This window comes from Falco biarmicus, chromosome 5 (genome assembly GCF_023638135.1).
Source record: "Falco biarmicus isolate bFalBia1 chromosome 5, bFalBia1.pri, whole genome shotgun sequence".
NCBI classification, from domain to species: domain Eukaryota; kingdom Metazoa; phylum Chordata; class Aves; order Falconiformes; family Falconidae; genus Falco; species Falco biarmicus.
The window spans coordinates 77,880,785-77,894,790 of record NC_079292.1 but is presented as its reverse complement, the minus strand read 5'-3'; the positions used below and the strand labels follow the sequence as shown (position 1 = coordinate 77,894,790).

Sequence of the window (14,006 nt, the reverse complement as noted above, 5' to 3'; positions counted from 1 at the left end):
AATGAAGTTGCAATCCTTATGACTCATCAATTCCTTTGCTACAATATGCACATAAAGCTCCTTTATCATCAGAAAACAAAGAATAAAGAGAATAAAGTATGAAACCAAACAGGCCCTGTTTACACCCTTCTCCCTCCATCTCACTGACTCTGCAACCTCTGGAGATAAAGGCACTCTCAAGGACAGTTTCTGCCTGTTGTTTATTGAGGCTGGTCACAGGACAGACTTGGGTTTGTTAGTCCTTTGCTTAATTTCTCTCCTCACCACAGCCAAGCACTGATTATTAAGAGGGGATCAGGGCTTACTGGGCCATTTATCAAACCTCCGAAACACCTCCGTGTACTCCTATACTTCTGCATTCTGAGACCAGTCATGCCCACATGACCGCAGTTGCCCCCCTTTAGACAGAGATGGGTTTTCTGCTCCTTCAGCTGCACGTAGGACTCACACATGGCATTTCATCTTTTATGCTGTGAAAAAGAAGAAATGTCCAACACAGTATCTCTTTCCTAAGCAAGCAGAAGGTGACACCTAAGAAGAGTCCTTTGACTACTTCTAGAAAGGGATGCTCTGCCCCCCTCACCATTTCTGCTTTAACACCTACAAGCACAGTCCATCCTACAAAGCTTCAGACCCCACGCGCAAACAGCCACAGCTGCTGCAGTCCCACTGCCTGCCTTGGAGATACACCGGCTTGCACCAAACATGGACACCTGCAATCACTGCAGCCTGCGGAGGATCAGAGCCAATTTCCTGGACCTTCCCTTCCCAGTGTTGTTCAATGTGAGGCACAGCAACATGAATGTGCCTAGGAGACTTTCTCAGTAGAGACACCTGCACCTGAGCAAAGGAACATCCACACTGCAGCAACCACCCCTGTCTAGTTTCTTTTCACAGTTTTCTGCTGGATGACATTTCTTACCTGTTCACTGACTGTTTGAGCTTCTCAGTCTCCCCACCTTGCTCCCTTCCTGCCTCTGTCACTCTTTGCTCTTGTGCTCCCTCTTCATTTTTTGTCTTTCTTGGTTAGCCAATTCTTCCTCAGGCAAAGTTTTTAAATATAAAGAAAAAGGCAAGGAAAAAGAAAAAGGAGACTAAAACACTGGTACTTAGAAGGTGTTTGCAAACCACTCTTCAGCTGGCTCTAAGGGAATCAAATCTTTGTCCTGCCTGTTTGGACTGTGAGCTCTTCTTTATCTCTTCTTTACCCTTTTCACTTGGTGTTTCTACTCCAGCTAGCAAAACAGTGCCCTGAGCTCAGAATAAGTCCCTAGTCACCAGCCTAATCTAACAGAGGTCATGAATCTAGCAATACCTGTAAGGAAACCTCTGCTCAAAGCATCCATGAAATCCCATCCCCTTTGCCAGCAGCAGTTTTTGGTTTACAGAGCAGAACAATGTAAGCAGTTCTTAAAATACAGTAGATAGCTAAATTGTTTATCCTTGTTCTTCAGGAGATAGGAATTAGGGGAGAATTAGGATAGGAATAGGCCTGTGATGCCTCCACCCAAAATATCAGGCTTTCCATCAAACTGCAATTCCCCTAGCTTGCAGTATCGTTCCTCATTATCTCTTTATAGGCTCTGGGAATTAAAGATAGTGCAGTGATCTGAATAAGCATGATCGTTATGTTGGAGGAGGTGAGGAGCAATGCTCTGGATTATAGGACCTGCAGCATTACCACTTTCCATTCACATCACCTCCAGGGAAGGAGGTGGGTTTCTTAGCATCAGACATGCCTGTTCCAGGTTTCACTGTTGCTCACTCACCAAATTCACAACTCATTGCAACCAGTGCATACTTCAAGGCAAGCCCACAACTTTGCTGTTACATGGAAGTCAAACCTGTAACTGTGAATTAGAAAGTAAGGTCTCAAGAGTTCTGATCAATAAGGAAATCAAATGTTTAAAATACTTTGTGCTCTTATTACAAGATCATGAGATAGTGGAAAATTAATCTTGTGAAGTAACTTGAGTGCATAATGCATACAATTTTTTTCCTTCCTGAGCTCTATGTGAATTCCTTTCTAAATTGCCTATCTTGCATAATTTTAATTGGATCCCAGAACACCATGACCTTGATGCAGCAGCTACAGTATTTCAGTGCTGTCTTCTGCAGTTACATATGGTACAGTGCCTTCCAAATCTGTGAACCCTGGGAGATCGGAATTGTGTGCTGCGCAGTGCTATTTTTCTTACATCCAAACATTTCTGTTTCAAGGTCTTCCAAGAAGGCTCTGATTGCCTTGGAAGGTCACCAAGACAAAGAACCCACTTCAGTAACTAGCTGAGTTTCTAATAAACTGCACTGGTGGCCAGCTGTTAGTTACGAGTGATATCCTGGCTTTACTCTCAAAGCCAGGATATCGTTTGTGTGATATTCTCTCCAAGAATGTGAGCACGGCTGGAAACATGAACCATGCCTTGAGATTACTGCCACCTCTTGTGCATAAGTCAGGGAGGTCACCAGTACTGAGCAATGCAAGAAACAGCTCTGCAAATTTGAGGGATCTTCTGACTCTGGTGGTGCTATGCTGCTGTTACCCAAATGCTCTCTGGAATACATCTTGTAGTCCTGTAAAAGTCACAAAAGCTTGGCCTTCAATACAAATAGAGGCTTTCAGAAAATTTATTGTTCTCCCTTTGCATCACAAGGATACTCTTCTGAATGGAAAAATCACCAGAGAGATTTTAAAGGTAATCCAAAATTCCAACATCTAGCTGTGTAGTTGGACTCTGTAGCATTCAGCATGGTGGAACTTTCATTAGGAACTTAAAAATGGGGACCTTTTCTCATCTTTTCATACACACATGCTGAGACAGTCCCTGCAGACTGAGGTACTAGGCAGTGGAAACAGGAAGGGTAAAAAAGGCCTTCATCACATAAATTATTGTACACTTGTATTATGAAGATTTTAAGTTTTCATTTCACCAGTTCAGCTGGTCCAGCACTATGACCTCCCAGTATGCATCGTATCAGCGTTTTCTCAGGATGCTCTTGGAAATAACACATCTCAAAGGGCTGACTGCTGGAGTTTTTAGACTCCGCAGCAAGGTTTGGAAAAAATCCTTTCACTCTCACTCAAGCTCATCAGCCAGTCTCAATCTTCAATCAGACATCAACATGACATCACCATTTGAGTTATCACCTGGAAGGAATGCCTCATTATCAAGGAGGTAAGGCACATTCCATTACATTTCCTTCCAGAAAACATTTTTTTTTTCACCACAAGGTAGCAACAACTAGATAACCAGTAGATACTCCTCCCTCTCTGAAGTCAGCATAAACACCAGCCTCCTCAAGCTACTGAGGCATGCAATGGAAGAACAGTGGTGTCATTCCAAAGGTTTGTGCATCTTCAGCAGCTTTGTGGTACTTTTCCTGTTGCTCTTTCCTGATGAGTCCTGCTGCTCCAGCTTTCTTGTTCACCAGGCTTCCCTTAGTCATTTCAAATGATCTGTTCTCCAAACTTAGGCTATATTAACTTTTCATTGCAAAGCAATTCAAGCTCTCTAAACAAGTGGAAAACTAAAATTCCTTTCTCATCTCCCCTCAGAAAACTGCTGGGACCATAAAAGTTTTAAGCTTCATGGTATCAGGGGCTGTTAGCCCTCCAAGATCTTTCAGGCTTGCTGCTCTAGGGCCAGCAGTTTGAAAGCCCATGCAGATTAAGTTCCCCCACTCCAAAGCAGAAAGGTAAGGACTTATCTTGAGCAAGGCTCCCAGATGCTCCCCTGGACCACTGGGATCCTGCTACCAAAAGCCCTGGGCCATTATTTCTAGAACGCATGGCTCCTTCATAGAGAAAGCCATAGGCCAAGTAGCACCAGGCCTGCAGCCAGCACTTGCTTGAATTGCTTCCTGCAGAGCATACTCCATTTGGGGAACGTCACTGATAAAAATAAATAAATTTAAAACCTCTCATGAGTGTGGAAAACTGGAATGTGGTGAACTCCACGCTCAAATCTCTGTCTCAAGACCTTTTAATATACTTTGGTCTTCATAAATAGGGTAGTACTAAACTTCACGAACTTAACATTTGCATGGTGAAACAGGGTAATCGCTGAGAGGAATATCACAGGATGACAAAGCTTGGCCTCATGGAGAAACTGCTGCCTTTGCTCACCCTGACTCAAAATCTGGCAAACTTTGTGTCAGCCTACTTTTTTTTTTTTTTTTTTTTTTTTTAATTTCAAGCCCATCTGAGCCCCATGGCAGGTATCAGCCTTATGACACCTGAAGAGGTGAGGTGATGAGGATGCCTGCGAGGGCAGCCAGGCCATGCTGGGCCTGTGTCCTCCTCAGCAGCATGGGGGCTGCTGCAGCTGTGCTGAATACCCACACCCACCGGCTGCGTGTGGAGAAAGCCCTGAAAACAGCCACGTAACACACAAAAAAACCAGTGAAAAATGCACCATAACATCTGTGAAGGCATGCTCCCGGGCACGTTGCTTTTAACTAGAGTTTAACTTTTTGACAGAGCCCCTCACAACCTGTTACAGCCTCCTCTGGGTGGGATGCACATTAGCATGGCCACGCTGAGGAGAGGCTGCCAAGGAAGTGGTGTCACTGCTGCTTGCCAGCGGCAACAGATCCCTCCTCGTGGGCCGCACTGCGCCCCGAGTCCTGACAGCGGCAACGGGGCAGGGCTGGGGCTGCCGGCCGCCACTGCGACCCCTGCCAGCCGGGTGGCCCCACCGGCCTTGGTGGAGGCGACACAAAATGGCAGCCAGGGCGGCCCGCTGAGACCCTGAACGCCTGACAGCTTGGCCAGAGGCCCCATGCCTGAAACAGCTTAACTCCTGCAAACATTTATAAATTGACCACTGTTCTATCTTGTGTGGGTTTTTTTATATGACACGTCAATCTTCTGGTTTTCCAGATAGCATGAAAGGGGCAGCAACAGCAGGGCACACACAGCAGGCCCAGTTACCTCAGGCAGCGTGCAGGGGCAGCGGTGTGTCACCCCCTGTCCAGAGGGTGACAAAAATCTGAGGCCAGTTCCCCTCCCTGGTGGGAGATGCTTCCCGCGGCACACCCTCCATCCTGGGCAAGCCAACAGAACCTCCTCCCCTCCCACTTTTGCTCTGTTCTTCACAGCCCAGCATCGAGTAGGGGGCAAACCACCACTGCATGTTTAAGTGCTGCTTTTCTTGTTTCCCCCCTTTCGAGCCGTGGCCACCACAAGCAGTGGTGATGAGGTGGGTCGGAGCGGCAAGGCGCACCGGCAGCTTCCAACCAGCCAGGGCATCTGGGCATCTCCAGGCGGCTGCAGGGGGTCCCCCACCATGCTCTGGCACACACCCAAAAAGCAGCCGTGGTACCTTAAGTCTTCTAGTTTTGCTGTTCATCTGCTTTTCACCAGGACACACATCCATAAAGCTTTAGTCCCTGCTCTGATATTTTGGTGCCTACAAATTTGTAAGGCACTGATGAAAAGATAGACACACACTTTTTTTTTTTCTTCCCATTCCCCCACCCACCCCCCAGACTCAGAAAGGTCAGATTCAGAATTAATTTTGTCCTGTGTAATGTTTTGGCTTGGTTCATATTTATTCCAAGTGAGTTCACCCATTTCTGCTGCAGAAGTAAAAGGTCATGAAACCAGTGAATTCTCCCTCTCCTAAAAGGGGCGAATCCCTTCTAGGGAGTGAATCACCAGTGAAGTGTACAAAAAAAAAGAAAATGCAGAAATATATTCTGTGGGACTGTTATCACAGCTGAGTGCAGTTATAAAATGCACAAGGGCACTCTGGCTGCCATTTGCTTGCATCAATTTTTAAGCCGTTTGTTTAATTTGATTGATAAACACAGGGGAAAAAAGTAAAACAAAACTTTTACCTTTCTGCTAAGGGGAAAAAAAAAAAAAAAAAAAGCAGCCATCTTGCTTTCTGCATTATTTGGCTATGCAGCAGTAGAAGCCAACTATGCACAAAGATTTGGCCAGACTGGGAAAAGGGAGGAGGACGGGGAAGGGAGCCTTGAATCACTTTATACGTTAAATAAATTGAAAACAATCCTGGCTCTCAGCTAATACTCAGCATGTTAAAAAGGAGGTATGTGCATGTGTATATATGTGCGTGTCATTATGTTAGTTTTGTCATCTGTTTTAGAGATTGACTCCAACAGAGAGTTTTGGATCCAGATTTGAATACTCTGAGCAAGGAGAGTATCCAGAACTGAACTTTTGATTCAGACTGGCATAAAGATAAATGGCTTTTTGTATCCGTGTTTATGGTTCATTGACTCCATTTGGGTTTCCTTGGTTTGTTTAGTATAAGAATTGCATGTGTCATATGAAACGTAAACACATCTAAACTTACTCTGCTGAAATAAAATAGAAAATTTCAATGATTGCTTACTGTAGTGTATTGCTTCCTACCTAATGCTTTCAACAGAAAATATTCTCGGTTCAAATATTCTGAACCATTTTGTTTTAAAGGCAAAAGGCTTTTCAACTCTATTGTTGGTATGCAGTAGTGTTAAAAAAAAAAACCAAAACCAGGAGCCTTAATTTCTAGAGGCTGAATCCTTAATATCATATAACTGTCCCTATGAAGGGACTAAACTTTTATAGCCAAAACCGAAGAGATCCAAAATTATTAGATACTTTGTTAAATCCTAGTTAAGAGGCTTAATGAAAACATGACCAGGACCCACTTGCATTTCACATGTTTTCTTACAGCTTTATCAAGTTCTATCTAGTCATCAATATTAGGTGCTGGAACAGTTAAAAGTCCCATTTAAGTTCAAATGCGGAACACAAGTTCTAAAGAAATAATAAAATTTTAAAAAAAATCCATTTTCAAGCCCACATCATGATTTTTTGTGCTAGGCATATGACTTTTAAAGGCCTTATTTTGTTAATCCTTATTATTTAACTTTTGGAAGATTATTCAGACCTCAGTGAGGTGACCTGTCCTCCTTTTCTCAGCTCTGTGAAAGTTGTTTGGGTTGCAGTTGTGTGGAGTTGGGGGTAAAAAAAAAAAGAGAGGAATGAAAGACACTATTTTCTCCTTCCTTTACTTAAAACAAATTTAAATGTAATAAATGTAAGACTTAAGTTGTCAAATAGTTGAGTTATTTTACATACAGTTAGATAGGTAGATCTATACATAGAATACTTATGTTTTTATCTACACTTTACTATTGTCTGCATTCTACTGAGATGGTAAATAAGTAACAGGAAGAAGACTGGAAATAACATCTGAAATAATTCCTTCCTTTTGATTAAATTCTCTGTAACAGCTTGAAAAGGGACAAGACACTCTTGATCACAGTGACAGTAACATAGTGACCTTGGAGGTCAGAGCTGGAAGGTGCAATTAAGACACTCTTGTGATAAAGTTCAGTCACTCTACCTTGGCCTTCCGTTTTTTGAGCTCATTCAGCACTACTAGGAAATGAGGTAAGAAACATCAGGAGTGGGATATGTATGTCTCACAAGTGGAGATGTACAGGAAAATCCAGACCTCATTCTGTAGTTGCTGGAGAAAACTGGGCATATATATCCAGGGTGCACCTCATCACATCCTATAAAAGGTATTTAAAGATGGTCAGGAAAGTCGTGCTGGGGATGTGCCTGTTCTCTCCACCAACTATAAAGAGAGCATAATGTGAGTAGTTCAGATGTGGATACGGTATTCCAAGCTTTAAGTACCTAAAATTACACGAGATGAATGTCATCCCCAGTCTGTTATTGCCTGATTGATCATGATACAAGTGTAAATAATCTGGCATCCTACTAATGAATGTTTAATTTCCTCAAGTACATGCTCTGACCCTAAATGAAGAGACCTTTGGGAGCTATCTTTGGTTCATAAACTCAGCTGGTATTTCAGATAGGGAGATATTTAATTAGGAATATTTCTAGGAAAGTCTGCTGCTGACCAAACTGAGAGAAAAGGACAAAGTTCGCACTCTTTGTGGGACAGCTTCAACAGAGAGGCAAATGGGATTTCCTAGTTAAGAGCATCTCCTGACTAGGGAATCCACTGAAATTTTAGGAAAGTGTTTTGCTGAGAGTAACACCCACTCCAGCAGTGGACAAAGAGAATTAATAAATAAAAATACTGTCAGGTTCTCCTCTTTGTATTGGAGAAGGAAAAAAAAAAAGGGAGGAAACAGTTAAAACTTTGCCAGGAACTTCTCATAATACTAATTATGAGAAGACTGAGTGCTTATCAGCTGTGACAGTAAACACTGCTAACCTCCATTATTATCTCAACACTCTGCTACTGACTTCTGTCTCCTTGTGAGCTCAGCAAACATACTACCTGGCTGCTCTGATGAGGCTCCTGCCATCCCAAGGCTTCTGCATATACTGGGTTTGAAACCTGTGACATTTCCATGGCATAATATGGGACATCCAGATGGTAAAAACTATGTGCAGCCATTTAAAAAGACCATGGCCTGCAGATGTAAACTAGTGGGGGCCTGAAACCTTCAATATGTGTTTTCTACAGACCTTGTTACAGTAGGACCAGACTCCTAAGACCTTTAAATTATATCATACCACAATGAATAGCAAATAATAAATGTAACTGTGAAAATATGCACACTGTTGGAATATAAAGCTTGAACACAATAAAACTGTAAGCATCACTTAAAGTCTATTATAGTACCAGCAAGTTACGGCTTTTGCAATGAAAAAAACCCCAAGTGGTTATAAAATGCTGGGTTTGCAGCAGGCAGGCAGCGTTTTTTCATAAGGCATTGGTATTCCCAGTCAGCAAACACTGTCAGGGTGGTGGCAAGTTGCTCCAGGCATAATGTTTAATAATGCCTTCTTGTGTGGTGGGAACTCTGATCTGACTGTCCATCATAGTAAGGTTACGGATTACATAGTAACCTATAAACAGTTTACAATGGGATGGTTTGGAAATGCTCTGCTAAAAACAGAAGGCATGCACATGTGTGTCTGTTTACTCTGAGGGGCAGTTATTTAGCATACCAACAATAAAAAGTTTAACAATGAACAAAACAAAGATGGAATATTCACAGTGAACTTTTCAAAATATTTCAGGGAAGCATTAGAGCAGCTTTTAGTTCTGCTGACAATGGCTGAATCCTCCTAGCAGCTGTATTTGGAGTTGGTGCTGACAGAACTCATGTTTGGTAATAGGTTAGTTGGGAGACGGCTAACTTAGTTAACAGCAGACATGGGTATTTGTTTTAGAGAAGGTTGCAAAGTTCAGGAGCAGAGATTTCTAGGGTATGCTTGAAGACGTGGGCAGAGGTAGCAGGGATTTCCTGAGTTATACCCTAATTCTTCCCTCCAGTTTTCCAGAGGAATCACTTATAAGGAGAAAAGCGATGCCCATACCCAAACGCCTCATGACCTGCAACAACCAAGTTCCCATGGTGCAATATCCCCCCCCCCCCCCCCCCCCCCCCCGCTGCTGATACTGCTCGCTTCTTAGGGAATCCAGAGAGGCAGTAGCTAACACCACCCTGGAAATCCTTAGGGAAAAAAGTACAGCACAAGTAAAAATTAGTTCTCTCACTTTTAAACATCTGTGCCCAGCCTACAGACCAAGCTAAATTCTGCTGCAGGTCACAGCCTTGCACTGGATTATGGTGCAAGGCGCTGGTGGGAGCTGCAGATTAGAGGGGACCATTTACCCCTGCAGCCTGAGATCAAACCATGTAACCACTGTAGCAAAATCCAGCTCCACTGCAATGAAGTAGCATGGACTAGGCATTCCCATCATTTACTGCTTGATACAAACTGGAAAGAAAGCACGCATTACTACCAAGTAAATCACAATGTACGTTTTCAAGAGTAAACTCTTCAGAAAACACCTCTTTGCTTAAAACCACAGGAAAAAAAAAAAGTTGAAGCCATGGCAGAAGTTCGATTCTGCAGCTTAGCGACAAAGTAAATAAATCTTTAAGAGAAAATAAGTCTCTTAATACATTCAGAAATAAAATTATTTTGGAGGAGGAAACTGACAACTGTTTTCTGAGAAAATTTCTAAGTTGCTTTGAATAAATAAGAACTACTACATGTGATGATGTTTAAAAAAAAAACAGAACACTGAAGACAGGTTAAGGACATTTACTTTCCTTTCACATAAATGCAGACACACACCCCCATACACACACTCCTTTAATGACTAGCATGTACAGAAAGTGATTTCAAGAAATGTGTAAAAATCTCCTCCTGCCTAAAACCCTTGACTCTCAAACACAGATCCAATTATAGCAATGAATTTTAAGGAACTCTAGAGGTTGTGCCAAGCACCTCTGCAGAAACAGCTGCAGCTGTCTAAGATACTACTACCGCTCAGCTGTTCAGGGCTGCTGCTTGCCACACCCACATATACATCAATCAGACATAAAACGTTAGAGAATTCCTTGTATGCTTCAATGCACAGTCAGCTTGGGCAGCTTAATCTGTTTCTGCAACCGTCCTCTGACTGTGATTTTGGTGAACAGTATCTGAACCCTTTCATTCAGCTCGAGGTCGCTGTGATGGGTAACACCCGAGCTTTGGCATCACCCACTCTGGCTCTCTACTTCAGGGCTTTTTCCCCCCCCAAGGACATGAAGTTATTTAGAGGCTCCTCTCAGAGTGCAGAAAATTCAAGCAATTTTCTATATTGCTTGCTCACAACCCTGATTCAGCTGTAAATAGATTCACAGCTGAAAGTTCATGCATACCATTTTTTAAGCTGCACTAAAGCTAGAGGGGTATAGACTGACATGAACTGATGTTAAGAATCTCAAAGTACTACAGCATTATTCAGATATTTTTCTATGGTAGGAAATACAGTGGGTTCTGTGGGAAATTTTGGAAGATGTTAAACCTAGTGAGTTCAACAAAACTAACTCTCTGGGTATCTGAAATTGGAAACATTTTCCAGTTGCAAATAGTGTTGCAGAAACAGGTGCTTACCTGCTAAAGGGAGATGAAAACAGGACTGAATAGCAAACAGGGAACACTCTGCAACAGGTTTCCGAGTCACATGAAAATTCTTGACAGATGATACAAGTTGGTTGAAAAAAGCCCCTTGCAAAAAAGGCAGCTCTGCAACAAAAGATGGACAAGTAGTAATATTGCAAATACTGCTCTTCTAGGAATTGTTTCTCAAGAGTGCACCAATAAGCCTACACATGAAATGCAGAAGTAAGTGCAATAATCAGTGCCATTCCACCTCATCACTGACAGAACGGAATGTTTCTTCTTGCACTTTTATTATCTTTGAGGGGACAGACTTATTGACACCAACACTAAGAGCTACACTCACACTAAGGAGGGTAAGAGTCTCCATGAGCACACACTGTGCAAGTGGTTCTGTGTTCCAGCACTTAAGAGGTGACAGAAAAAGGTTTGAAATATGCTGCATGATCTGCGGTCATCACCTTTGGAGAGCAGCTGTCCTATAAGGCCCAGAAAAGCCCTAAATGCATCATTCAGAAATACTCAACATTCCTTTTTAGGCCTTCAAATTATGGCTGTAATTATCATTGCCTGTTCCAAGCTGGTCTTGAAGTGCCTCCCTGAGATGACTATTAACACAATAAACCACCCCAGAGTGGGTATCTCGGTGCAGCACAGAATTTACCATTGTGTGACTTCTAACTCCAATACAAACATCTTCATAATTTAAAGATAATTCTTTTTTAATCACTGGTCAATAAGTATAAAACACTAAAAAACTTATTATAAAAAAAATATAAATACACATACATACACACACATATCCGCATCCATATTCTGAGTACAGTTCTTCATGCCTTGCACTTTGCATAGTCATTAGTACCAGCTCTAACACATTGCTAATTTTCACTAGGAATATATAGACGTCCTTTTTGGCTCAGTTTATCCCGGGTACAAACTGCTTTTGCTTTTGTTTTGTGGCATTTCATAGCCATTTTGCAAGCACGTAAATAACTGCATGTGATTAAAAATACTTCCTTTAAGGTTAATCTTGCCTGCATTCGAGAACTAAATAGTCCCCTTATACTCCCACCTTTTGTCTGCTCTATGGGTGCCGGCTTCATTCTGGTACCACTTACTTCAGTCAAAACAAGAGGTGTTAGTTTAAGTAACAGTGTTCTGCAAAGACAGTGCATTTTGACTGCAATGCGTTAAGAAGCACACACATAAGCAGCTCAGCAGACAGCCTGCAGAATGGCAGAAATTACCCGCAGTTTGTAGGCTACAGAGCCATGAACTGTTATGTTGAGTACCTGGGTGCAAGGCAGGGGAAGGAACCTTCTCAGTGACGTGTGTGCATCTGTGAGATGACACAAGTAAATTTGCAGTGAGGGATGTATAGCAAAACCACAAGATATGAGCATAGTACACTGGATACAAACATGCTATACCAACAAAAACTCCTGTGGACACAGCTAGGCATTGGACTAGTATATGAAAAACTGCTCTAAGCAAAGCAAGTTATATCAGACTAGCGCTTCTTTGATACAGCTGGGTTTCTATTAGGAGTGTCTGCCAAAACCGCTGGAGTAGTCAGGACACTGAGGTCTTCCAAAAGCTACGACCAACTGATCTCAGCTGGAGTGGATACTACCAAATCATGTATCCAAAATAATAGGTCTTGTCATGAATGTTGGCTTTGTTTCCCTCCCTGCTTAAAAGGCAAACTGAAGAAGATTCTTAATCTTCTCATTTAAAGTATATGAGAAATCCCACTGCGTTTAGACAGATCTGATGGACAGGAAGTGTAATAATAGCCATTTGGTTCTCAAAAGCTTAGATGCTTATGGCTACGAAAAGAGTATTTTGCATGGAGATCCTGCTTTGACATTTCTATGCTAGCAGATAAAAAAAATAATCCTCCATTTTGCCTGTAATCTGTGATAATTTGATTAGCTGAGATAATAAACCAACATCATAGCACTATTCTTCAGGATCTGATGGGGTTATTTCAGAATAAAACTCCACTGCCTTTTTTATTTAAATCGACCTAACTTTGATGATCAAAGCTCAGCTATTCCATCAATGCATGCATGAAGTATAGATTATTATTTTTTTAAAACTTGTGAATTACATTTATCTTGCTTTCATCTAATATCTTGTATATCTTAAACTATTTATAGGTTCAGGGGAAAGAGAAAAAAGAGAATGCCTGGGAAAAAAACAACCCATGATGCTGTTGTACAGAAGTTCCAGGAGACTGTAATTAAGCATATTCCTCACACCAGCTGAGCAATCAGTATGTTATTTTGGCAGGTAAAGCAAATCAAAAATTCATACAGCCTTTTGTTATCAAGTATTGATGCCATGCCTTAAACCAGACATTTCCCAGAGGCAGAATTTCAGAACTGCTTTACAGTTTTCTCAGGCTCATACTACTTACCCAATCCCTCCACCTTGCTATAGGGAAAGCAGCGATACAAGTCTCTGAGGAGAATCACTATGAACAACCCAAAATACTTTTTCAGGGATAACTGTCATGTTGTAGCTTTAGAGACCTCCTGATCAGCATGGAGAGAAACACGACTGCAGAGATTTTTGGACCCCAAAGCTGCCACAAATCCAGATTTGGCTCAAACTGCTCTGAGCCGCAGGGCAGGGTAATTTCCACGTATATTGTGTGGGGGGCAGAAGAGAAAAAGGTGGAGCATGGCTGGTGATGCTGCTTAAGAAAACAGCTAGTTTGAAATTTGTTCAAAACCAAAATGCTCTTTCTGTCAGAAAGGCTAGTTGTGCAAATGCTAGAGAGTATTCAAAAATATAGGGTAAAGCAAAGGATCATGCATCACAGGTGCATTACAAAGAATACATTAATATAACTGCCCTCCTTTTTTAAGTGACTAACTTACTTGTGAGTGTGGATGAAATTCATTTCTCATATAGCATGAACTTGCTCAGGAAGGGAATGTGAGCTGCTCCTCAGGACTGGCAAGAGCTGCTGTAAATCGGTATTTCAAGGGAATGTGAGCTGCTCCTCAGGACTGGCAAGAGCTGCTGTAAATCGGTATTTCAGTGGAGCTGACACAGTTGCCCCACTTACACCTACTGCTCAGCCAGCTAC

The 14,006-nt window shown here is 42.2% G+C and overlaps 1 protein-coding gene across 5 annotated transcripts in view; it reads right to left on the bottom strand.

Annotated features, from left to right (window-relative positions):
- The window catches only part of PRR5 (proline rich 5), a 94,237-nt gene that overhangs the window by 59,507 nt on the left and 20,724 nt on the right, over positions 1 to 14,006 (bottom strand). For 4 of the 5 annotated variants that reach the window (XM_056339805.1, XM_056339808.1, XM_056339802.1 and 1 more), the window contains exon 2: positions 10,901 to 11,032. The exons of the other annotated variant lie outside the window; for it this stretch is intronic. The gene's annotated coding sequence lies outside the window, so the exon portion shown is untranslated. The remainder of the gene's footprint in view (positions 1 to 10,900; positions 11,033 to 14,006) is intronic. 5 annotated transcript variants of the gene reach the window in all.